We start from the raw sequence: 26,897 nt of genomic DNA on the forward strand, positions 1-26,897 counted from the left end.
GATAAAGTATTTGAAGAAGGAATGGGATCCAACATTTGTAATAGGTTTGAAATGAGCAAAAACGGTTAATTATCATATGGTAAATGTATAATGGTAAATGTATAAATATGGAGCCTAATTTTAAGTTTTACATTAATGAAATCTGATGTATAATTTGAGTTGAAGCCAATGACAGAAGGTACAAAAGGAATAGAAAGGTTTAAATCAGGGGTAGGCAACCTGCGGCCCGTGGACCGGATGCGGCCCGGCAAGGCCTTGGGACCAGCCCCAGCCCAGTCCTGCCGCTGATTGCCGCCGGGGCCTTTGGGGGACAATTGTCTATAGAAGCCTCAGAAACATGCATTTATATTAAGATTTTTTAAAAAATCAGCAATTTTTTCGCGTGTCCTCCATTTTTTAAAAAAAGTGTCTTCCATTTGAAAATTTTGTCCTACATTTGTCCTGGTTTATTTATATATTTAATTTTTTTAAAAAAAAATATTTAATTATTTATTTTTTGGCTTCGGCCCCCCCAGTTGTCTGAGGGACAGCAACCTGGCCCCCGGCTCAAAAAGATTGCCTACCCCTGGTTTAAATGTTTAGGTGGTGGGGTGTTTTTTGGCCACGTGACCCTTGGTGTAATTTTGTGTGATTGTCAAATGTTAAAGGTGATTTCAATGTTAATTTTTTAAAAAATTAAAAAGAACAAAACTTCAGTACAAAAGAATCCAGAACTATATCTACTTGGAAGGCTAGAAGATGAAGAAATAGCTTGGCAGAATGGTGGAGTGCGTGATTACAGCTACGAGTATTGTTTATGCTCAAAAATCCTTTTTTATTATTATAATAACTCCACTCTGAGGAAGTCTGTTCTACTGTTGAACAGCCCTTACTGTCAGGAAGTTCTTCCTAATGTTTAGGTAGAATCTCTTTTCCTATAGCCTCCATCCCTTGCTCTGTGTCCTCTAGAGTAGCAGAAAACAAGCTTGCTCCAGCCTCAAGATGACACACCTTCAGATAGTTAAACAAAGCTATGTTATCACCCTTTAACCACAAAAGCAAAAGGTGATTTACATCCAAAGGAAGAAAGTTGTTGTTGTTGTTGTTGTTGTTATAATATTTATAGCCTGCCCTTTTCCCAAAACTGGGACTCAGGGTGGCTCACAGCATTAAAAAAGACAGTACAATTAAAAGCATACAAAATTAGTATATTGTAATAGGATCAAATTATTACAATATTGAAACAAATGACATGTTAAAATAATAAAATACAGTTAAAAATATAAAGATGTTTAAAACACATTAAAACAATATGACACCCCGGCACATTCTTTAAAAGCTTTCTGTTTTGAATGCCTGCCTGAAGAGGAGTCTTTGCCTGTTGGCTGAAGGCCATCAAGGAAGGGGCCGTTCTGGCCTCCCTGGGAAAGAGGGCCATGGTCCAGGGGCAGCCACTGAGAAGACCCTCTCCTGCATCCCCACCTTGTGATGTGCTTGTGATGGCGGTGGGACGGAGAGAAGGGCCGGTTCATACAAGGAGATACGGTCTGCCAAATAGCATGGGCCTGAGCCATATAGGGCTTTGTAGGTCATCACTAGCACTTTGAATTGTGCCCAGAAACCAAGTGGCAGCCAGGGGAGCTGTTTCAACAGGAGCATTGTGTGGTCTCTATCTCCTGCCCTGTGTTAGCAGCCTGGCTGCCGCTCTTTGAGCCAGCTGAAGTCTCCAAACACTCTTCAAAGGCAGCCCCAAGTAGAGCACATTACAGTAGTCCAAACAGGAATGTAACCAAGGCATGTACCACTGTAACTCAGTTTTCTTTAATGCCATCATGGGGACCTTCATGGAAACCCAATTTGGGGGGGGGGGGGACCTTGGGTGAGTCACATACTTTCAGCCCCAGAAATCCCTGTGATATTTTCTTCCTTGTACTTTCTTGTTACTCCTTCCAAAGATTTACTATTTTCTCATATCTTCTTAGTGTGCATTCTGCTTTATCTTATGCATCTGGAAAAGGAGAAATAAAAAAATAAGGTTTGTTTGTTTGTTTGTTTTTAAAAAGACTCCATGCCCCAATACTGGGGGAACTTTTTTTGGGCCACCAGCCTATAGAAAAAGGAAAGCTCCTAGCCCTCCAAAAGGGGAGGGAGGCTCCATCCTAAGCAGGGGCCCTTCCAGTTCTTCCAAACCAGGGGTCTCTAAACTGTGCCTTGGTGGCGCAGTGGTTCAATGCTTATACTGCAGCCACTCACTCAAAACCATACGGTTGTGAGCTCAATACCAGGGAAAGGGCTCAAGCTCGACTCAGGCTTGCATCCTTCCCAGGAGGTTGCTAAAATGAGGACCCAGATTGTTGGGGGCAATGAGCTTACACTTTGTAAACTGCTTAGAGAATGCTTAAGTGCACTGGTAAGTGTTTAAATGCACTGATAAGTGGTATAGAAATGCAGTTGCTCTTGCTATTTAAGGGATTTTGGGCTTCAGCTCCCAGAATCCCAAACTGGGAGCTGAAGTCCAAAATCTCTTAAAGGGACCACTGTTCCTCCAACCCAAAAAAAGATCTGCAGCCGGTCTGGAGAAGGAAGGGTTAAGGGGGAGAGAAGCAGATTCCTAGAGGGGACAGGATGGGCTCCAGTCTCCCAGAGCAGCAGAGATGGCTAGAGAGGCCAGAACTTAGGCCCCAAGTGTTCCAGAGCAGGAAGCTCGTCTCGTCCCGGAAGGTTCCTGCAGGGCAGGGGCTGGGCGGAAAGCCCTTCTGGGCTCTAGGGTTCCAAGGGGGCGCCAAGGGCTCAGAGCAATAGAGGCGGCCTACAGAGTTGCATAGCAGTAGGAGCCTCCCAGAGAGTCCTCCCTCTCTTTCTCCCCCTGAGCTCCAGGAAGAGAGAGGGGCAGCCCTTGAGGAGGAGGAGGAGGACCCAGAGGGTGAACGGGGGACCCTTATCACCCAGCAGCTGAGGGGGGGTAAGGCCCCTCCTTGGGCCTCCCTTCCAGAGTGAAGGCCAGGGAAGAGGAGGAAGGCTGGGGGGGGGGGGGGGGCACCGCTGTCTGAAATGAACCCAGCCTTGAAGTCCAGTCTCTCCCCTCAGGCTTCTCCAGATGGTTTTTAAAGCTGTAAATGTTAAATGATGAATTCTAAAGGTAGGTTGCTTTGAAACACGTGTCTCCTGTTTGTTCTTTTAAATTGGTGTGTGTTTCAACTGATGTTGTGTTCTTCACTGACACCTGTTTGTTGAGGACCCTGGGGAAAGAGGGAAGGAAGGAAGGAACCAGAGGGAATAATAATCATAATGATATACAATTATTGTATTTCTTTTATTTCTCCATGGGAATCAAAGCAAGGAACAATAACAAATGCTTTTTTAAAACATTAAAACAAATCCAAACAGGCCTAAGGGAACATCCTCTGGGTAAAAGTCAGTCTACTTTTTGCTGACTGAAGTAGTAATTTCCCAGGAGCCCTGAGTATATGGGGCAGAATATATGGGAGAAAGCTATCCTGCAGGTCACCCCAAACATGTAGGTCTTTTAAAGGTAACAACTAAGGTTTTATACGTTGCCCAGAAACAAACTGGCAACCAATGGAAGGAATTGCCCACTCCTAGATGCAGCAGCCTGCCAGCCATGCTTTGAACTAACTGAAGTTTCTGAAATCGGACTGCCATCTGCCCTGATAAAATGAGTGGGAACTGCCCTGAGACTTTTAAGAGCTGCTGAATGTGGAATGTAGGATAATATGATAAATGTGACGTAATTATAGTTTATACACTGTACAGTATAAAATATAATAGTGCATGTAAAGAGTGTAAATGGATATGATTTTAACTTGCTTTTCTCTCTATTGATGCTTTTCAATCAGTTTATACTGGTTCTCAGCTGAAAGAACTTCTCAGACTGTCTTTCCTTCATAAAGTTTTCATAGGCAAGGAATATTCAGAGGTGGTTTTGCCAGTTCTTTCCTCTGAAATACAGCCGACAGCACCTAGGATTCATTGACAGCCTCCCATCCAAGTACTAACTAGAGCTGACCCTGTTTAGCTTCCAAGATCAGGCAGGACCTGGTACTACTAGGGTACTAGTACCAGGGTAATAATTCCTAACACAATAATGTACATTTATGGTGCTTTAGGAATACCTGATAATATCAATAATAATGCAACAATATTTTGATTTTACAGGGTGTTGCAGCAGAGCATCTTAGGGACGTATTTGTCTCAAGACTCGGAGAAAGAATAACTTGGATTCTCTTTATGGCTTCATTGGTGTAAAAGAACAAAGATGGATGGAACAGATTTAGGTGGTCCTGAAGGAAGAAGAGGTCTTGATGGTCTCAGTGCTGAGAGCATTGGGGAATTCTGGGAGAAGACAGTTCTGGAAAGGTTCTTGGGTGAGAACCTTGCCAGCACAGATATCCATTGCCAGTGCTTCAGGCAGTTCTCCTACGAAGAGGCTGAGGGACCACGACAGGTTTGCAGCCGACTCCATCATCTCTGCTGTCAGTGGCTGAAGCCAGAACGACACACAAAAAATGAGATCCTGGACCTGGTCATCTTGGAGCAGTTCCTGGCCATTCTGCCCCCGGAGATGGAGAAATGGGTTAGGGAATGTGGGGCCAAGACCTGTTCCCAGGCGGTGGCCCTGGCAGAGGGTTTCCTCCTGAGTCAGGCAGAGGCAGAGAAGGAGCAGAAAGAGCTGCAGGTGAGTGTTTCCTCCTCATGCAAATGTGATGGCTCTGGGGCTTCCTTTTTGGAGTCCTCTGAAGACTGAAGGGGCAGAGGCCTCCTTAAGAGGTCCTTTAGAAATTGAGGGGCCCCAGGTTTGGTTTCGATGAGGGGGTAGTGTGGGGAGGATGAAGTGGAATCACAGTCTCTGATGGATTTTAAAAGTGTGTGCCAAGTTTCCAAGAAAGTGCCAGGTTTTCCTGCTGGCACTGCCACACAACTAGACCTTTCCCTGTGGTTACTGCATTGCCAGAATATGGCCTTGATGTATTCAGGAGCAGAATGGGCTTCCAGCCACTCTGGCAGGTGGCTCACTCTCCCTCTTTTACCCTTGCTGAGTTTTTCCTTGCTGAGTTACTTATTTTTGTTTTATTTTTATTCCAAAGCCATCATAATAATTTAACAACAATAGCGTTGTGGCAACAGACTGTACAGATAGATATATGTATGCAGGTTCAATAGGTTTTTTGTTTTGTAATTCCTTATGTTAAAATTCTTCCTTGCATGTGTGATTTGCTGCTGCTGTTAGCTCCTTGGAATTGTTTGTATTCCAGCATATACAATAAAGTTAGTGCAAATACAGTTGCCCCTTCTTTTTTGCGGGGGATCCATTCCACACTCCCTCACAAAATTGGAGTTTTGCTTATATTCAAGCCCCATTGGCTTGAATATAGGCAAAGGGATGCACCGTGGGCATGAGCCCCATTCCTTTTCTCGCCATTCGTCCCTCATGCGTTAGTGAGGGACGTAAGTCCGAAAACCGCGAGAACAGAGGGAGGACTAATTTTTAAAAGTGACCTTTTGTATTCTATCTGTTGAGCTCTTATTTTATATGACCCTTTTTCAAGTAGGTCGAATGAGCTGCTGATTTTTCCTGATTTGGTTGAGGGCAGATATCTCATACCACATAAGTCCAAGTCCCTTTCCCAAATAATGTTGCTGTTTTCTCATCCTTCTTCAAATTCTATGTCTTGAACCCTCACTGCTGTTTCAGATGAAATATCTCCTAGGAAAAGTTCACTCTGAATTCCTTGTGGCAGAGGACATGCCATTGGATACAAGGCAGAGTCCCCAATGGAGAGAGATCAAGCAGGAGTGTGATGGAGGGGTCCCCTTGCAAGGTAAGGATAAACACTGTCCAGAATCCTGTGGATCTCTTTGTTGTTATTGATATGTGCCTTCTGGTCGTTTTCAACTTAGGTGACCCTAAGATGCACATATTGCAGGGTTTTCTTGGTAGAATTTGTTCACTGGGGCTTGCCCTTGCCTTCCTCTGAGGCTGAGAGAGTATGACTTGCCAAAGGTCACCCAGAGGGCTTCCTTGGCCGAGCGGAGATTTGAATCCTGGTCTCCAAAGTCATTGTCCACTACTCCACGCTGGCTCTAATTTCCACAATAAAAGCCATTGAACTTGTAGAACATCTGAAGTAGAACATTCATATTTAGCATAAAATTGTGGAAGTGGAGTTGTGCATGTAGAGTCACAGGGCTTACAGATGCATCTGTTGGTGTACATTTGGTTACAAAAAAAGTTGTCCTTCCACACAAGGTCCATTCATCTGTAGTACATTCAATGCATATCTCCACTTGCAGAGATTTATTTTACAGAAGCAACAAAAACAGCAAAGAACTCATCCAAGAGCGTACAAGGAGATGTGTTGAGTTTGTGTTGCTTGACTATCTAGCCAACAAATCTCAAGCTGACCTGACGAAAATATAATACAGAATCTTTCCAAATAGCAACATTTGCTTTGATTGAGAGTTCCTGTATGACAGGGGGTTGGAATAGATAGTCCTTGTGGTCTCTTCCAACTCTATGATTCTTTGTGAGGAAGGGAGAGAGAGAACGCTGAGCTTTTTATTTGTGGAACTAAAAAACTTTCAGCATGTTGCACAGAATTTGGAAAGGTCTTGGTTGTCTCTAGTAACCTTTCCTGTTTCAGTGAATTTTTCTCTTAATATGATATTCCACAGCTTTATGTTCTTATTGATATTCAAACTTTGCTTCCTGAAACTCAAGGGCACTTTATCCTCACAACAACCATCCTGAGATGTAGGTCAGAATATGTGTGTGAGAGAGAAGCTGGTTGCATTCCCCTAGTTCATTAACCTCTGAATCAGTATTTGCTGTTGCTGTGTGTCTTCAAATAATTTCTTACTAATAAATATCCTAAAGTGACTCTGTGAGCCAGCAATGTGTAGTGGTTTGAGCATTGGTTTGAACTCTGGAGACCAAGGTTTGAGACTCTTTGGCTACACATTTTACTGGCTTGTGTTACTCTCTGTCCTCCAGGTTCCACTATAGAATCAGTGGGACATTGTTGCCTGATGTGCTTGCAGTCCCACCATGCTTGCTGTTGTCCACGCAGTTGCACATTTGGTGCCAAACATTGCCATTTGAACCAAGGGTTGCACAGCACAACAATACTAATTTCCTCATGTGAAAGGTGACTTTATGCATCTCTGGCACAACAACAACCCCATGAGATACATCAGGCTGAGAAAGGGCAGGTGGCTCAGGGTTGCCCAGTGACTTTCAGGGTTCAGGGGAAATTAGATCTGGATTTCCCCAAGCCCCAGTTCAACACCTGAATCACTAGACCCAAGTGTCCTCAGCGTTTCATGGCTGGAAGGGTTCTCGTGTTCCAGACTTCCAGCACAATAAAGATGTACCTCAATGAACAAGCTTGATGTTTTCCTGGACATTCGTTCCTTAACAGAAAATTTGACACCAGAGGCACAAATAATATTGGAAGACTAAGGATGAGTTTCTGAACCACAGAAAAAGAAGAGCAAATGAACATATTTTAGCACACTTTTTATCCAAAACTAACAGGATGTGCATGTGAAGTAAAACTACAAGGTCAGGGAAGCTTTGCATGCGTCAATAAAAAGGTTTTGAATCTTCTACAACCCCTTGGAAGGGCTTTTCAAATGCCTTTTTCTTTCACTAGCAGGTTCTTCTATTTTGGTGGCCAAATTCCTAGGTCAGTGCTTTTTAAAAATGCTTGTCTGATCTTCCATTTTCTTTCTCAGCTCAGTAAGGAATTCTGGAGGTAGGCACACACAGTAGGTTCACCTAGAGTAAAATTCCATGGTTTTTCAGCGTTAGGATGTTGTTGCATAGAATAATAGAGTTGGAAGAGACCACAAGGGCCATCCAGTCCAACCCCCTGCCATGCAGGAATTCACAATCAAAACATCCCCGAGAGATGGCCATCCATCCTCTGTTTAAAGACCTCCGAAGAAGGAGACTACCACTCTCTGATGGGAGTGTATTCCACTACCAAACAGATCATACTCTCAGGAAGTTCCTCCTAATGTTTAGGTGGAATCTTTTCCTGTAGCTTGCATCCATCACTCCGGGTCCTAGTCTAGCAGCGAAAAACAAGCTTGCTCAATCCTCAGTGTGACACCTCTTCAAATACTTAAACATGGCTATCATAGCACCTTTAGCCATCTCTTCTCCAGGCTAAACATACCCAGCTCCTTAGGTCTTTCTTCATAAGGCCTTCCAGAGCCTTCACCATTTAGGTTGCCCTCCTCTGGATATGCTCCAACATGTCAACATCCTTTTTGAATTGTGGTGCCCAGAACTGGACACAGTATTCCAGGTGAGGCTTGACCAAAGTAGAATAGAGTGGCACTATTACTTCCCTTGATCTAGACATTATACTTCTATTAATACTGCCTAAAATCACATTGGCTTTTTTAGCTTTAGTTTATTCCAGTTGCAACCAGACATTGAAAACCCTGTATTTTCAAGCCCTCTTTCACTGTCCTTCCAGTGCACGTTGCTAAAATAGTTTTAGCTGTACAGAGGATGAAGAGGAAATGGGAGGCAGGGTGGACATACAATGTCCTTGTAAAAAGGAGCTTCTTTGTTAGAGACTTTGTTGGCTGAACTGGGCCTGTATTTCTTAGTGAGTCTTTGTTTAAGGCTGTAGCTGTAAATTTTGTGTATGTGACCAGATTCCCCCCATCTTGGTCTTTCCCACAGAGGCTAGAATGATGCTACCAACAAGGATTCAGTCATCTCTTCATCTTCTTTGTGGTGATACAGAACCAGATCAGGTATGGAGAAAGATTCCTGGAACAAGAGGCCTTGAGCAGTCTGGGTTCCACTTTCTCAGATCACATCCCTCTCAGCGCCAAGGGAGAATTTTGTTTCTGTTTGCTTTGGGATTTTTCAAAATTGTAATAATTGGCCATCATCTTCATCTTCCGAATGGAGAGAAGTTGAGATTTGAAAAAAAATGAATGTGAGATAACTATACTGGCCCCAGAGATTGGAGGACTTCCCTTTGAAATCTCTAGGTTTGAATGCCTCTGTATTCAGCCTTGTGACTCCTGAATTAGAGTTTCTCTTCTTTTTCCAAGATGTTATCTATCCCATACATGCTGCTTCATAGTACAACTTAAAATCTGGAAGACCAAACTCTCCTTTCTCCTTCTGATCAGTCATGACTTTATATTATATTTTGGTTGTGTGTGTGTGTGTGTGGTTTTTTAAAATTATTATTGTTATTTTTGCCTCTCCAAATAAATTTTGAAATATCTTTCCAACACTGGTTAAACCATATATTGGTTGTAATACTTGATATCATTTGAAAGAAAAATAGAATTTTTAGTAGAATACTCATCTTAATCAAGATTCTGTCCATTAAGGACAGATTCAGTGATTTCCAACTTCCAGTTTATTTTTTATTGTTCTCCATACTTTTAAGTAATTAATTTGGTATAAATGTTTATTACTGGATGTTAAATCAAATTCCAGGTAATTTACCTTACCTTTCTAACAATATCAACCCCAATTTTTTCTTTCAATTCATTTTTCTCTTTGTTATGAATACTTTTTGTAATAAACTTATTTTTAACTTTATTAATTTTAAAACCTGCAGTTTGTCCAGATTTTCTAAACATGTCATTCAGAATTTCAGTCTTTGAAACTGGATCTCCTCCCTTCCTGCCAAAAAATGGCATCAGCAAATGTTTTGACTTTGAATTCACCTTTGCTGAGTTTTACTCTCTATAAGTGATCTGTTTTCCTTATCACTCATAATAACACTTGCAGGGCCAAAATAAATACTAATTCCCCCCACTGCTGCTGCAGTGAAGGCAATAATTGTGGTAACTGCTTCTCAGTGTCTCTCCTTAGCTCTTCTTAACTTATAGGGGTCCATCTGTGTCACCAGCCCAGTTTCACTGTTTCTCCAAAACTAAGTGACAAACAAGCCCCAACAAAGTTCTAAATGTTGAACTGCACCAAAGGCAATCTTTGACGAAGCGTCATAAGACCCCGTTTCTCTCCTCTTGATCCAGAACGGATGTTTACAGCAACAGTTACCTTGATGTCAAGTAAGAGCAAGAACCTTTTTCTTCTTCTCTAGGCCCTAGTAATTTTTGAGGAAGTGGCCGTGTCTTTCTCGACAGAGGAGTGGGCCTTACTGGATCCTGAACAGAGAGCCCTGCATAAGCAGATCACAGTGGATATCCATGGGATTGTGACTTCTCTTGGTAAGGCTCTCTCTTTCCCTGATTATGTCTTCTGTCTTAAAATGCATTTATAATATTGGCACTAACAGCTATATTACTTGGAATATGGTCCTGATTCAGCTCAAATGGGAAAAGGATGAGCCTTATATATGCAGATAACAGATGAGACCTGTGGGATTATGGGATCTCAGGATAAAGATTTTGTGTTTCCTTGTTGATGATAATTTCTGTTCTGAACTGTGGTGGGAATGCGTTCTTCTATAAGGCAAGAAGCTATCCTGATGGTAGCAGTGCTGCTAACATGGTCTCCCAAGAGCAGAGGTATGGTGAAAAGGGGCTGTGGGATGTGGCTGAAATCTACCTTACTTGCCTCCTCTTCCCAGTGAAACAGCACATAAGTGCTGCCACCAAGCCCTTCTGTGGATATTTAATATCTCTCAGGCCCTAGATAGTGTAAGAGCTCAACACCCCCTCCCTTGATCCTTTAATGGCCATTGAAACAGAATAATACTTAGTTGGTTGCTGACAGTACTGGTCATGGAAATGAAGGGCCATCCCTCCATTCCAACTGCCACCACCCTGGTTTGAGAGAGAGAGAGGAGGCAGACACAGCTCCAACATGCCTAGCTGAGAGAGGTGAAGGGCCCTCCCTTTGTTCCAGCTGCCACCGCCTTGGCCTTGGAGGGACAGAAGAACTGGCAGAATCTGCTTAACGATCCCCTTCCCCACTGCCATTCCCTTCTCCTTTTGAATTAAGTCTTTTTTAGATTGTAAGCCTGAGGTCAGGGAATTGTTTAATGAACAATTTGTAAGCTGCTATGAGATCCTTTGTGGCAGAAGAGCTGGGTATAAATACTCTAAATGAATGAATGAACTTGTGGCCACAGCTTCCCCTTCACAATCCCTCAAGAAATCAAATAGGCATTTAAAATGCAAACTCCTTTTTTAAAAAAATAGGAAAATTATATAGTAAAAGGTAACTGTAATTATAAGAAGAAGCTTCAAATTACCTTTCCCTGGTTGTGAAAAGTAAAATAAATAAACACACACACAGAGGTTTAACAGGTTGATTAAAAACAACAACCCACTGCTCTCCAACTCTTCTTGTTGCCAACCATGTTGTCCAACCCTTTTCCCAAAGACCTATGAACCTAATCCACCTACTTAAACACTCTCTGGCTTCCTATGATCTTTTTCAGGCTTTCTTCCCTTTCTCAGAGCACAGCAGTTAGTCCCTGCTTTCACTGCAAATTTCTCTCTTTCCTTCTAACCTCCAGAAACCTCCCCTAGTTAACAGACCCCAAGTGAGAGTCAGAGTCAATCAGGACTCCCCATCTTCTCACCTTCCATTGACTGGCTAACAACACTCTGTGAATGTTAGAGCCAATCAGGTCTGTCCACCTCCATACCTCCCACTGGCCATCTTGAGCCATCTCCCCGAGTTAGCCCTTTTATAACCTAGACCCAGAGGCCTTGCAGGGTTAGTACACACACCAGCCATAAAAACCTCTAAGTCTTTCTGGAATCCTGAAGGATCTATTAGCCTTCAAGAGTGAACCATCTTCACCCCTCCATGGACAGAGTGTTGTGGTCAAATCATTTTCCAAATTGTGGCAATACTATCATGGGGATTTCTTGGCAGGTTTCTTCAGAGGCCATTTTTCATTGACATCCTCTGAGGCTGAGTGTGACTTGCCCAAGGCCACCCAGTGGGTTTAGATAGCCAAGCTGGGTTTCAAACCTTGGTCTCCAAAGTCACAGTCCAACACTCAAACACCTATACTACACTTCTTCTCTAGCATTGCCTTATTTCCCCATGCAGATGTTTATGCCAAGCATTGCTTTAACATGGGAACATAAACTTCACTTAGCTCCATGCATATCACCACCACCACCACCACCATCATCTAGCAACATTGAAGAACACACATCAGTGACTGGCTGCCACTGTGCAACTGCAGTGCATAATGTATATGGAACTCCACTTCTGTCTCTGCCAACAGAATATGTCTGGTGTTCTGTGGTGAATTGTTCTCCCCTACAAGTATCTGGTGACTTACTCAGGAGCCTTTTGGGTGCCATGAAAGGACAGCAAATTTTTAATTCTATTTATTCTTTTTCTGTTTGTGAAATGGACTGCCTGAGAGGTTGTTGGACTCACTTTCTTTGGAGGTCTTTAAACAGAAGTTGGAAGGGCATCTTTCAAGACTGCTTTAGCTTTGTATTCTTGTATGGCAGGGGATTGGAATGCAGTCGGCATGTATTTGACCAACCACAGCTTGACAATATTGAAAAAATATATAAATTCCAAAAAGCAAACCTTGATTCTGTCATTTTATATAAGGGACAAAATTTTACTATGACATTGTATTTAAGGAGACTTGAGTATCCACACATTTTGAATCCACAGAGGTCCTTTAAACAAACCTCAGCGGGAGTCGAAGGCTTTAATGGCCAGCATCCATAGTTTTTTGTGAGTTTTTCAGGCTGTGTGGCCATATTCTAGAAGAGTTTATTCCTGAAGTTTCGCCAGCACCTGTGTCTGGCATCTTCAGAGAATGCTTGCCTGGAAAGGAGTTGGGTATACAGTGCGTCCTCGCCTTACGCGGGAGATCTGTTCCAGATCCCGCCGCGTAAGGCGAATTCCACCTATGCTTGAGCCCCATTGGAAACAATGGGGCTCGTGCACGGCGGCGCGGGAGCGCGCGGGGCGCAACGGGCATGTGCGCCCATTCAATTGAATGGGACGCTCCGCCCCTTCCGCCCAGCATGCACCCCGCGGTTTGAGCGCGTATGCTCAAGGCTGCGTATGGCGCGCCCGTGTATGGTGCAGGCGCGCTGTACTGTATATATACTGTGTGACTCCTTTCCAGGAAAGCATTCTCTGAAGGTGCCAGCCACAGATGGTGGCGAAACGTCAGGAATAAACTCTTCTAGAACATGGCCACATAGCCTGAAAAACTCACAAAAAACTAAACCTCAGCAGATTCAAAGGGTCCATTGTAGATGGCCTTTGTGGTCCCTACCAACTCTAAAAAAAAAGAGAAAAGGTTTCTTGCAAATATTTTTTTAAAAAAATATCAGAGGTTCCTTGTCATATAAAAAAAGGGAAACACAATTGCACACACACAGAGAAACACACAGACTCACCCATATAGCTTGCCATGTACTCCTTTTTATAAGGGCTGTCACTTATTTGAGGGTGGGAAAGTTTGTCCCTTTAAAGATCTGGTAGATGTTCCTTATTGAAAGGACTGTCCTGTTTGAAGATTGCAAAGCATTTCCTTTTCTGTAGAAAAATACTATGCCAAAAATTCCTGTATTTTGAGGCATGGGCCCTTCATATAGACAGAACTGTGTGTATCATATAATTTATGAATTTGAACAATATGTTAAATTTTATAGAGGAACATCAGGCTAATTTAGCTGTAATAAGTCCTTTCACTTGGTGTTTTGGTAGAACATAAACTTGCTATTAACTGCTTCCTGATTGGCTTCAATTTCCATTGACCCTTATTACTATTTTTAAAACCTAGTAACAAAACCAGGCAGGGCAGGGCAGGGCTGTGTATGGCACAGAGAACTCATGTTTTCCACTCCTGTCTTAGATTCTCCATGCAGTCCCAGAGGACCCTTGTTTACTGAGTTCTAACAGGAAGCTCCATTTCCTCAGACTGTTCTCCCACGCCTCTGTTCTCTCAAAGCAGCAATCCAGGCAGCCAGGTTCTTGTTCCCAAGGTTTCATCTTCAGACATACTGAGTTCCCTTGGCCTGTCATACTTATAACACAATACAATATATATAAAACAACACAAAAGTTAAAAAGTATTAAACCACCCAATCAAAACCCTATGTTTAAGACATTAAGATAAAAGGAATAAAACTCTTTGTAATACATACTGTATAATAAAAAAGAGCATACCTAATTGCCTATTCCTCTACCTTGGTCAGTTAAGGCTGAAGGCCTGTTTAAACAGGAAGGCCTTTGCCCACTGGTGAAAAGACACCAGAGAAGGGGCAAAGTGAAACTCTTGGGAGCCACCACTGAGAAGGCTCTCTCCATTGTCTTCACTAGCAAAGCCTGGGAAAGTAGTGAGATGGAGAAAGCCCTCTCTGAAAACTGAGACAAGTTCTTATGGTCTAGACCTAAGCTAGCTGTAAGAAGGGGAATAGTATCTCTTTTGTTATGAGGATGCCTTTGTCTTTAATATTTTAGTCTTTAATACCTCTCCCATACCCTTAAATTGTTTTCAACACAAATTTACAAATACTTTATTTTCTGTTTGTCTTCTTTGCAGGAGAAAACTGGAGGAAAACACACATATGTGCTAAGTATGGGAATTGTTCTAGGCAACACTTGGAACTTACCAGCCACCAGCAAGCCCAACATTCAGAACAGGAATGTTATCTTGGAGAGAACCCCTGTAAATGTAATATATCTGGGAAATGTGTTCCACAAAATATGGCACTTGTGCCTTACCAGAGGCTCCATGCTGAAAAAAAGCCCATTAGATGTGATGGTTCTGTGAAAGGGTTTGATTATAAACTGTACAGTGTGAGCCACCAAGAAGCCAACACTGTAAAGAAGCCATACAAATGTCAAAAATGTGGGAAATGCTTTGCTTACCATTCATTGCTAATGGCACATCTGAAAGTACACAGGGACCTTGTGAGCCACTGGAAAATCCACACAGGAGAGAAACGGTACAAATGCCTGGAGTGTGGCAAAAGTTTTGCTCAAAAGGCATGCCTTGTGAATCATCAGAGGGTGCATACAGGAGAGAAACCATACAAATGTCAGGAGTGTGGCAGATGTTTTGCTCAAAAGGCAAACCTTGTGATTCATTATAGGGTGCATACAGGAGAGAAGCCGTACAAATGTCAGGAGTGTGGAAAATGCTTTCCTCATAGTTCAAATCTTCTAAATCATCAGAGAACCCACACAGGAGAAAAACCCTACAAATGTCAGGATTGTGGGAAAGGTTTTTCTTATAAGGGTGACCTTGTGAAGCACCAGCGAGTCCACAGTGGACAGAAACCATACAAATGCCAGGAGTGTGAGAAATGTTTTGCTCAAAAAACAGCCCTTGTGAAGCACCATCGAGTCCACAGTGGTGGAGAAAAACCATACAAATGCCAGGAGTGTGGCAAATGTTATGTTGAGAAAGGAGGCCTTGTCAAGCACCAAAGACTCCATACAGGAGAGAAGCCATACAAATGCCAGGAGTGTGGGGAATGTTTCCGTCAGAGTTCATCCCTTCTAGGCCATCAGAGAGTCCACACAGGAGAGAATCCCTATAAATGCCAAGAGTGTGAAAAATGTTTTGCTTGGAAAAGAGATCTTGTGATTCATCAGCGGGTGCATACAGGAGAGAAGCCATACAAATGCCTGGAATGTGGGAAATGTTTTGTTTCCAAACCACAACTTGTGAAACACCACAGAGTCCACATAGGTGAGAAACCTTATAAATGCCAGGAGTGTGGAAAATGTTTTGTTCACAGTTCACAACTTGTGCGGCATCAGAGCAACCACACAGGAAATAAACCAAACAAATGCCAGGAGTGTGGGAAATGTTTTGTTCAAAAAGGTAGCCTTTTGAGGCATCAGAGTGTCCACATTGGTGAGAAACCATACAAATGCTCAGCGTGTGGGAAATGTTTTTCCCGAAGTTCATACCTTTTGAAACACAAGAGAGTCCACACAGGAGAAACGCCATATAAATGCCAAGATTGTGGGAAATGTTTTGCTCAAAATTCAGGTCTTCTCAGCCACCAGAGAACCCACACAGGAGAGAAACCATACAAATGTCAAGAGTGTGGGAAATGTTTTGCTCAGAAAACAGGTCTTCTCAACCATCAGAGAATTCACACAGGAGAGAAACCGTACAAATGCCAGGAGTGTGGAAAATGTTTTGCTCAGAATTCAGGCCTTCTCACCCATCAGATTACCCACACAGGAGAGAAACCATACAAATGCCAGGAGTGTGGGAAATGTTTTGCTCTGAAAGCAGGCCTTGTGAAGCACCAGAGAATCCATACTGGAGAGAAACCATACAAATGCCAGGAGTGTGATAAATGTTTTGTTTCGAGATCAGAACTTGTGAAACACCAAAGAGTCCACACAGGAGAGAAACCCTACAAATGCCAGCAGTGTGGTAAATGTCTTGCTCGCAAGGATTACCTTGTGACCCACGAGCGAATCCATACAGGAGAGAAACCATACAAATGCCAGGAGTGTGAAAGATCTTTTGTTTCTAAGTCAGAACTTGTGAAACACCAGAGAATCCACATGTGAGAGAAACTATTCAAATGCCAGGAATGTGGCATTTCACTGTCAACTATTTCAGCGGGTTAATAATAATAAACATTAAAGAATAATAATTCCACCAAAGTGAACTCAGAGAAAGCCCAACTGTGTTTCCAGAAAATGGAAATACAGATTCCCATCCAAGGATGCTTTGTGCCCAAACATTTGGGGGTGGGTGCGGTGGAAATGCCCTAAGAAAAATTGAAGAGGTATTTAGGGGAGACGGGATTAAATTTAAACAAAAAATGCTATTAAGGGAAGCCAAGGAAGGAAAGAACTGCAACCACTGTCTTCATATAAACTTGGCAAAGAGTTCTAATAAACTCTTAGATGTGAAGTCAAAGGCTTTCATGGCTGGCATCTATAGTTTTTTGTGGGTTTTTCGGGCTATGTGGCCATGTTCCAGAAGAGTTTCTTCCTGACGGTTTGCCAGCATCTGCAAGGTGGAGTAACTGGTGGGAGACTGGAGGAGGGGGAGGGAGCCCCCATCACTCACCCAGGCCACCCCCAGGGGGGAGGGAGGGGGAGGAAGGACCCCCAGGGAGGGGGAACCCCCATTGCCAGCCAGACCATCCACATGCAGGGAGCGGGAGGAACTGAGGGGGTCACTGGAGGAGGGAGGAAGGAGAGTGGACGTCCCCCAGGCAGCAGGGAGTGGGAGGAGAGGGCCTTCTCCCATCATACAGCCAGGCTACCCCCAGGCAGCAGGGGGAGGGAGGAGGAGGAGGCGAAGGGACACCCAGGGAAGGGGAGGGGGAACCCCCATCGCCCAGCAGCTTGGGTGGGGCTCCCTGTCACTGTTCTCAGTCTCCCCCTTGAATGCAGCCTGGACATGGGAGGAAGAGGGGGCAGCATGGAGGACTTCCTTGTAATGGGATACACACACATATATATTTGATAAGAGGCCACGTGCCCTTGTGATGACCCCTGTCATTCTCCCTGCTTCCCAATTCCTCCCAGGGAAGCTGACCAGATGATACTTGTATTTATTATTATTATTATTATTATTATTATTATTAATGTTTGTTTATATTGCACCTTTTATTTAAATGTCACTTTACAGACATCATCAATTCAATACTAAAACCTGTCGATGGCATACAACCTAAGACTCTTGAAAGTATAAAACTATACAATAGTTAAGCAAATTACACAATTAGAATACAAAACAAAATAGAGGGTTTTTTTTATAATTTATAATTTATTTATATTCTGTCCTTTTGTGTAACACAACCGGGGTGGCTTACATGTTAAAATAGTCAATCCTGAATCCCAATACCCCCCCCCCAAATACAATTAAACGATTACAGATTGAAACAAACCTTAAAATAATAAATCAGATCAACCATGACTGTGGGAGGGATGATGGAGCAACAGGTTCAACTTACTTGGTGGCTGGTTATCTATTCGACGGAAGAGATCTGTCTTAACAGCTTTTTTGAAGCTGTTTAATGTGGTAACGTGATTGATCTCGTCTGGCAGGCCATTCCATAATCTGGGAACGGTTGCTGAAAAGGTCCTCTGGGCTGTTGCATACAATCTAGTTTTTATAGGTTGCAACAGATTCCTCCCAGATGACCTGAGTGCTTGGGGTGGATTATACGGAAGGAGACAATCCCAAAGATAAGTTGGACCCATGCCATTTAGGGCTTTAAAGGCAATAATGCCGAAAAATGAACACAAAACTCCAGGAAAGCACTGACAAAAAGCAGAATGGTATAATTACTTCTCTTCATCTACATACTAGGCTTCTACACATTGTAGCTTATTCTTCTTTTTCCTTTGTGCCACTGCTCTCATATCTTGTTGACTCATGTTAACCTTGTCATCTACTTCCTGCAACAGGCAAGTTGAATAGCAGCTGCCTCCTGCATCCTTTCTTGAGCATGTGTGAACAGCAAAACAGAGACAAAAGGGGAAAGTAGATAAACCTGCTTCATCAGCTACCCAAGCATGTTTAACCATCCTACCCTCCCCTGTAAACCAAGATACATAAATTTAGCTACCAAAATGTAAAACCCAAGAACAGTAGAGGCTGGTGAAAGAGAGAAAAAAACATTGCTGGAGGCATTTTGAAGTAATTCTCAAGTGATTTCTAGAAGATTCAAAGTGTTTTCGTTTATGCAAGTTTTTGTTAACTTTTTAACAATTAAGGAGTTGCTAACTTATCAATTTAGGAGTAGCTAACTTACTAACAATTAAGGAGTAGTTAATATCCCAGAGGACAGGACCAAAATTCAAAATGCCATTAAGAGATTAGAAAGCTGGGCCAAAACTAACAAAATTTCAACACAAGAGAAATGTGGGAATAGACTTAGGGAGAAAAAATGAAATGCACAGCAATAGGATGGGGGACACCTGGCTTGACAACAGTACTGTACATGTGAAAAAGATCTTGGAGTCCTAATAGACCACAAGTTGACCATTAGCCAACAGTATGATGCTAAAAAAGCTAATGCAATTCTAGTCTGCATCAATAGAAGTATAGTGTCTAGATCGAGGGAAGTAATAGAACCACTCAATTCTGCTTTGGTCAGGCCTCACCTGGAATACTGTGTCCAGTTATTCAAATAGCATGTTGAGAAACTGGAGCATGTCCAAAGTAGGATGACCAAAATGGTGAAGAGTCTGGAAACTATACCCTATGACCATGGTGGTGAATCTGTGGCATGTGTGCCAGAGATGGCATGTGAAGCCATTTTTTTTAGCACGCAGAGGGTGGGAAAGAGGAAAAACAGGCAAGTGCCTGTTCCTCCTCCTTCCTAACCATTCTGGGCCTTCGGCTGCTTCCAGAAGGGCAGATGAAGGCCGGGGAGGGTGGGGGAAGAAGTCCTGCCCCGGAAATCCTGCCTCTAGAGGACGGAAGTCTCGCCTCTGGAGGATAGCAGTCCTGCCCTGGAAGTCCCATTTTCCCCTGGAAGTTCTGCCCCAGCAACAGGTAACACCTGGTGCCTGAAAGCATTTTAGTTGGGGCACTCGGTCCCTAAAAGATTCACCATCACTGCCTTATGAGGAGAAACTTAGGGAGCTGGATAAGTTTAGACTAGGGAAGAGATATGATAACCCTGTTTAAATATTTGAAGGAATGTCATATTGAGGATGGAGCAAGTTTATTTCCTGCTGCTCCAGAGACAAGGACACAGAGCAAAGGATGGAAACTACATGAAGAGAGATTCCACCTCAACATTAGGAACATTAAGAAGAACATCCTGACAGTCAGAGCTGTTTGACAGTGGGACATGCTGCCTCGGAGTGTGGTAGACCCTCCTCTGGTGGTTTTAAAACAGAGGCTATATGGCCATCTGTCAGTGGTGCTTTGATTTTGTATTCTTGCATGGCAGAGTTTTGGACTAGATGGCCCTTGAGGTCTCATCCAGCTCTATGATTCTATGATTTTATGCAAGACCTGATTGTTTTCTTTCACATGAGCCTATTGTTAATTTTGAATAAATGGTTTGCTGAAACACGATGAACTGATCTTTCCTATTTGGTACAGGAAAGTATCCTTATTCTTTCCATGTTATTTCTGTCTCTTGTACCCTGTGTTCTGTTGAAACATACTTGGTTAACTGAGGTATACCTATATATCTCTGTCTGCTGGGTGCAGGGATGTGGGGCAGTGGAAAAGGTATGAACACTAATGATTATAATATTAACAATGATCATTAGAAAAATACACTCATCCCTCCAAATTCGCTGGCACAGGACCCTTGTGAATGTGGGAAACCCACAAATAAAAACACTATATTTTCACCTGAGAGAACACCTCTCTAGGAATGTCTAGGTCCTCCAGTGCAAGTCTGTGGTCAACACCTGCCAGACATTGACCTAGAATTGTACTGGAGGAGCTACAAAGGCCTAGTGGAGAGTTCTCTCTAGGAATCTTTAGGTCTTTCAGTGCTACTTTTCGTCATAGTTGACAATAGAGTTGCTCTGGAGGACCTAGAGATTCCTAGAGTGTACATATTAATAAAAACCTTAAATAATCAAAGCCGCAAATGTGGAGGGACAAGTGTAGTTGTTGAGAAGTGGACAGGACCTCTGAGCGTAGAAAAGGAAGATGTGCTGCTCACGCTTATGCAGTGATCAAGCAGATGAGATAATCCAAATATATGAAGGTGAAAGAAAGACAGAACTCCACCTGTTCAGCTTCTGAGTGGATTTTTTATTTTTATTTATTTATTAAAAGTATAAATTCCAAATAGAAAACCTTGATTTTGCCATTTTATATAAGGGACACTATTTTACTATGCCATTATATTGAAAGAGACTTGAGCATCCATGGGGTTTGTTAGCCATGGGAGGTGGGGGGCTGGAACCGTACCCCAGCGGATAACAAGGACCCACTGTACTTCAGTTAAAAGTAGAGGTTTAAAACAATATAAAAACAAAGATTATAATGAAATTAAAAATAAAAACCCACCACAAACCAAAGGCTTAGCTGAATGAGAAGCTCTTCACTTAAGAGAAGGGGCCAACTGAACTTCCTGCAGGAAGGAATTCTACAATCTGGGAGCAGCCACTAAAGAAGGTTCTCTCCCTGGTCCTCAGCATCTGTTCTTGTGACATGGAGAGAAAGCCCTCCCCTGACTTTGGGCAGGCTTATACAGGGAGTTAAGGGCAGACAGTGTAGAACCAAGCCATATAGGGCTTTAAAAGTCATAGACAGATCATGCCCAGAAATGGACTGGTAGCCAGTGAAGCTGCTGCAGTGGGATGGTGGTAAAGGTATATGTTCTTTTCCACACTTGTTCAGCTAACCTTTGGCCCAGGCGGACCCTTTGCGCCCCGTCCTTGTTTCCGGGGGACGGATTGGAGTGCTGGGCTTAGACCTTGCCAGGAGCCTGGCTTGGCGTCAGTCACGTGATAAGAAGTGGGCGACAAAATGGCCGCCAAGAACAAAGCGCCTGCACGGCGGGAGAGAGGGGGGAGTGGTGTCACACTGAAAGGAGCCCCCCTGGAAACATCAATCCCTGGTTCTTTGGCTCAAAAGAAGCCAAAGGAGGGAAAGAAGGGAGCCAGGTGAGAGTTGGGGAAGGGGGAAGCCTGGAAAGAGGGGAGGAGAAGGAGGCTCCATTGCCCAAGCAGGTCATCCCCAGTTTGCTCCTGATGCTGCTCTCCTCAAAATGAAAGTACAAGGGGAAGAAGGGCAGCATGGAGGACTTTCTTGCAGTGGGGACAAAGGCCAGGTGCTCTTAGGAAGGAGGATGTTGCTCTTGGTGTGTGGTTGTGTTGTTTACCTGCAAGTCTGAGACTGAGGGAGCTGGATATGGAGAAGAGAAGGTTAAGAGGTGATGACAGCCCTCTTTAAAGGTTTTCCAAAAGTAGGATTCTGGCATGTGTGGAACATTGGCCCCAAGGACTCTCTCTCCCAGCTGTGGTAGTCAGAAATCAAACCTCCATGTGCTGAGGCAGTGTACTTGATAAAAGGAGTGGGAGCTGTAGTGGGATTTTAAAGAACTGCTGAATATAGAATGTGGGATAATATGATCAATAGGAAAATAAATACAACATAAATATATGTTGTATGCAGCATAAAATGTAACATTAAATGTAAAAAAAGGTTCTAGCATAATGTCTTGTTTTAAATGGATATAAGTTCAAATTGCTTTTCACTCTATTGATACTTTTCACTCTATCAGGTTTTTTTCAATCTATTGATATTGGCTCTTGGATGAAAAAACATGTTCAAACTACCTCACCTTTCTTTCTTTCCTCTGTATCAGTGTGTATGTGTGGCTTCAAGTTGCCTGTCAGTTTATGGTGACTCCACAAATTTCATAGGGTTATCTTAGTTGAGGTGTACTCAGAGGTGGTTTTGCCAAGTATTTATTGGCGGTCTCACATCCAAGTATTAACCAGACCTGACCCTGCTTAGCTTCCAAGATAAGATGGGATCTGGCACCTGTACAGTGTCTGTACCAGGTTAACAATTCTTGACACAAAAATGTAAATTAATGGTCTTCTGTAAATACCTGATAATATTAATAACAGAACAATGTATTGGTTTTACAGGGTGCTTCAGCAAAGCAAGCTTAGGAACATCTTTGCCCAGAGACGGAAGGAGAATAACTGATCCTATTTATGATTTGACTGGCATAAAGAAACAAAGATGGATGAGCCAGACATAGGTCATCCTGAAGGAGGAAGAGGCCCTGATGGCATTAGAGCTGGGAGCACTGGGGAGTTCTGGGAGAGGACAGTCCAGAAGAGGTTCCTGGGTGGGGACCTTGCCAACTCAAACATTCAGCAGCAGCGCTTCAGGCAGTTCTCCTATGAAGAGGGTGAAGGCCCCCGAGAGGTTTGCAGCCAACTCCACCATTTCTGCCGTCAGTGGCTGAAGCCAGAGTGCCACACAAAAAATGAGATCCTGGACCTGGTGATCCTGGAGCAGTTCCTGACTATCCTGCCCCCAGAGATGGAGAAGTGGGTCAGGGAATGTGGGGCAGAAACCTGTTCTCAGGCGGTGGTCCTGGCAGAAGGTTTCCTCCTGAGCCAGGCAGAAGCAGAGAAGAAGCCAAAAGAGCCACAGGTGAGAAGATCTATTCCTGGTGCAAAGATGGGCAGTTGATGGCTCTGGGGCTGCCTTTTTGGAACCCTCTGATGACTGAAGGTGGCAATTGGCCCCCTAAGAGATTTTGCTGAAATGTGGGGATCCCAGATTTGGCTTTGATAAGGAGGGGTATGGGGAGGATTCACCTTGGGAGGAAGTGGAATTACAGTCCCTGAAGCCTCTTAGAAGTGTGATTCTGCTTTAATCCAGGTGTGTTCTCTTTGTGTGCCAGGATTTCAAAGGAAGTGCCAGGTTTTCTTGCTGGCACTGCCATACAACTGGACTTTCTCCCATGGTGACTCCAGTGGCAGAGTAGGGCCCTCATGCACTCAGGAGCAGAATGGGCTTCCAGCCACTCCAGCAAGTAGCCTGCTCTCATTCTGAGGGGTGAATCACATTTACTCTTGCTGAGTTTTTTCCCCTTTTTATGGCAAAACCAACACAATAAATTATGAACAGCAGTGTTGTTGCCATATACATTGTGCCCTTTGTATATGTGGGGGATCCATTCCGGACCCCCCGCGTATGGGAAAAACTGCAGGACCTCTGTATGTCACTTTCAAGTAGGACTAATGAGCTGCTGACTTATTCCTGACTTCGCTGTGGGTTGATGTTTCATGCCACATAAGTCCAAACCTCTTCACCAAAAGCATTTGCTATTTTCTCATCTTACTCCAAATTCTGTGTCTTGTATCCTCACTGCTGTTTCAGCTCAAAAATATCTTGAGAGAAGTTGACTCTGAATTCTCTGTGGCAGAGAAAGCTCCATTGGACATGAGGCAGAGTCCCCAGTGGAGAGAGATCAAGCAGGAGTGTGATGGAGGGCCTCCCTTGCAAGGTAAGAATGAAGCTTCTCTAGCCAGAATCTTCTTGGTGCTATTCCCTTCAAGTGGTTTCTGAATTATGGGAACCCTACGATGAACCTATTATGGGGTTCTCTTGGTTGTTCAGAGGGGCTTCTGAGGCTGATAGAGTGGGTTCCCATGGGTGAACAGGGGTTTGAACCCTGGTCTCCAGAGTTGTAATCCAATGCTTAAACCATTACACCTCAAGTGCCTCCCAGGGTCACTTTAAGATGAAATTATGTGAAGGTGCCCCCGAACAACAAATAGTGATGCAGCAGTTAGAATATTGGACAGGAGCTTGGGAAAATCCAGTTCTAGCTGTCAGTGAGCCACCATCAAATTCATGGGGTGGGGATGGGGGATCAACCAGTTATTCTGTTTCTCTCACACACTCACACTGACCTACATGCAGGGTGGTTTTTGTGAGGATAAAATGGCTTTGAGTTGCAGGGAGTGAAGGACAAATATAAATAAAAACACAAAGCTCCAGAACATCATGCCAATAGAAAAATTAACTGAAAGAGGAAGGGGCACCAAGACCACTTCTAACATTATGCAACAGTAAAAGTCCCTAAACACTCTCTAGCACAAATTCTGAAGATGCCTTTGTTTTTGTCGTTGTGTGCCTTCAAGTAGTTTCAGACTTATAGTGATGCTAAGGGGAACCTTTCAAAGGGTTTTCTTGGTGGAATTTGTTCAGAGGGGGTTTCCCTTTCTCTGAGGCTGAGAGAGTATGATTTGCCCAAGGTCATTCTGTAGGTCCCCATGGCCAAGCAGGGATTCAGATCTTGGTCTTCCAGAATCCTAATACTCAAACAACTACCCTATGCTGGGTATACATTTTATTGGCTTGTCTTACTGTCAGGTTTCTGTTTGGAAGTAGTGGGGTATTATTGCCAGATGTGCTTGCAGTCCCATTGTGCATGCCACTGCCCATTCAGTTGCACTTCTGGTGCCAAACGTTGCTGTTCAACCTAAAGGTTGCTCCGCACAAGGAATACTCATCTCCACGTGCAGAGATTGACTCTATGCATCCCTGACATACATGGTGCATCTTGTCCCTGTGTGTTTCTATTCATACCTGACTTATTCCCTGGGTTTCCAGTCCCTGATTACTTTCCACCACCTCTCTCCTTTGTCTGCACAAAAAAAATCCTGTGAGGTAGGCCAGTCTCGTAGAGAGAAGATGGTGGCTTAAAGTTGCCCGGTGAAATTCAGGACTCAGTGTAGGCTACAACTGGATTTCTTCAGGCCCCAGCCCAAAATCTGAACCACTGTACCCAAGTGTCCTTGGTATGTTCCTGGATGTGTAATTGTGTTCTAATATTTCTGAAAGAATACACATATACCTCAGTAGACAAACTTGATATGTCCTTGGGCATTTGTTAACAGAAAGTTTTACATCATAGGCACAAATAAAATGGGAAGAATAGGGATGGTTCCTGAACCAAAAAGAAGAGTAGGTTAACATGTTTCAGCACACTTTTTATCCAAAACTAACAATATGCAAATGTGAAGTAAAACCATGAGGTTAAGGAAGCCTTGCGTGAGTCAACAAAAACATTTTCAACCTTCTTAAGGATTCTTTAGATTACCTTTTTTTTCACTTTCTTTCACCTTTTCTTACAATTTCTATTTTGGTGGGCAAACCCATAGATCAATGCTTTTTAAAAATGCTAGAATAGCTGTTTAGGCAGGCTTCTCTGCTCTTCCATTTTCTGCTGTTTCCCTTGTGTGTTGACAGGCACGCGGCTACAATAGGTTCAACTAGAGTAAAATTCCATTCTTTCTCAGCTCAAGCTTTATTGCATTGTTTACTCCAGAGTCCAGACATATTGCTGCAACCAGACACTGAAAACTATGTTTCTCCAGCCCTCTTTCACCATTCTTCTCATGCTGATGCTGCTAAAATAGTTTCAGTTCTACACAGAATGAAGAAATGGGGGGCAGGGTTGGCATACAGTGAGGTTGTAAAAAGGAGCTTCTTTGTCAGAGATTTTGTTGGCTGAGCTATGCCTGTACTTCCTAGTGAATATTTGTTCAAAACTGTAACCTCTGACACAAGTGTACGTGAACAGCTTCCCCCCCCCTTGATTTTTCCCACAGAGGATGGAATGATGCCACCAACAAAGATACAGTTCTCTCTTTCTCTTCTTTGCGGTGGAACAGAAACAGATCAGGTAAGGAGAAGAAATCCTGAAACAAAAGGCCTTGAGAAATATATTTGTACTTCGTTGAATGGTTGAACCCAAAGGGTACTCACAAATGGCTCCTTTTCATCCTGGATGAAAATAACCAGTGGGGTGCCACAGGGTTCTGTCTTGGGCCTTGTGCTGTTTAACATCCTTTTCAATGACTTGGATGACAGAATAGAGGGCATGCTTATAAAATTTTCAGATGACACCAAATTAGGAGTGGTAGGTAATACCCCAGTCAATAGGGTCAAAATTCAAAATGACCTGAACAAATAAGAAAGCTGGACCAAAACAAACAAAATGAATTTCAACACAGAGAAATGTAACCCTAGTTCAAACCCTAGTCTCCAGAATCATAGTCCAAATTCAAAACACTACACTGTACTGGCTGAGTTAATGGAATGCCAATTTTTGCACCTTATACACAGTTTGCAGCAACTCAAGTAAGCTGAGAATAAAGGAGGGGGAGGGAGAAGAGAGGGGAAGAGAAAGAAATGGTGACATTTTAAAAGCCAATGAAAAAGTGGGTGAAAAGAGGATTACATTAATTGGCATTGTCCCTGCCAAATTGGGGCAGTTGGAGGATATGCCATAAAAATCTACAGCCCACCCCCAGAACTGAATTATAGAGTTGGAAGAGACCCCAAGGACCATCCATTCCAACCCCCTGCCAGGCAGGGAGACACAATCAAAACACATTTGACAGATTGCCATCCAGCTTCTGTTTAAAAACCTCCAGAGAAGGAGACTCCACTATATTTCAAGGGAATGTGTTCCCCTGTTGAATAGCTCTTACTATCAGG

At 43.3% G+C, this 26,897-nt stretch overlaps 1 pseudogene across 1 annotated transcript in view; it reads left to right on the plus strand.

The window, feature by feature from the left end:
* Positions 1-3,015: 3,015 nt before the first annotated feature.
* Positions 3,016-26,897, plus strand: part of LOC149320554 (uncharacterized) — a 29,490-nt pseudogene continuing 5,608 nt past the window's right edge. Inside the window, exons 1-9 of the transcript XR_016278091.1 lie at positions 3,016-3,118; positions 4,156-4,675; positions 5,693-5,819; positions 8,699-8,772; positions 10,089-10,215; positions 14,493-16,544; positions 22,588-23,033; positions 23,766-23,892; positions 26,006-26,079. The product of XR_016278091.1 is annotated as an uncharacterized LOC149320554 (transcript). The remainder of the gene's footprint in view (positions 3,119-4,155; positions 4,676-5,692; positions 5,820-8,698; positions 8,773-10,088; positions 10,216-14,492; positions 16,545-22,587; positions 23,034-23,765; positions 23,893-26,005; positions 26,080-26,897) is intronic.

This window comes from Sceloporus occidentalis, unplaced genomic scaffold (genome assembly GCF_023333645.1).
Source record: "Sceloporus occidentalis isolate IW3139 unplaced genomic scaffold, rSceOcc1.0.p SCAF_1, whole genome shotgun sequence".
NCBI classification, from domain to species: Eukaryota; Metazoa; Chordata; class Lepidosauria; order Squamata; family Phrynosomatidae; genus Sceloporus; species Sceloporus occidentalis.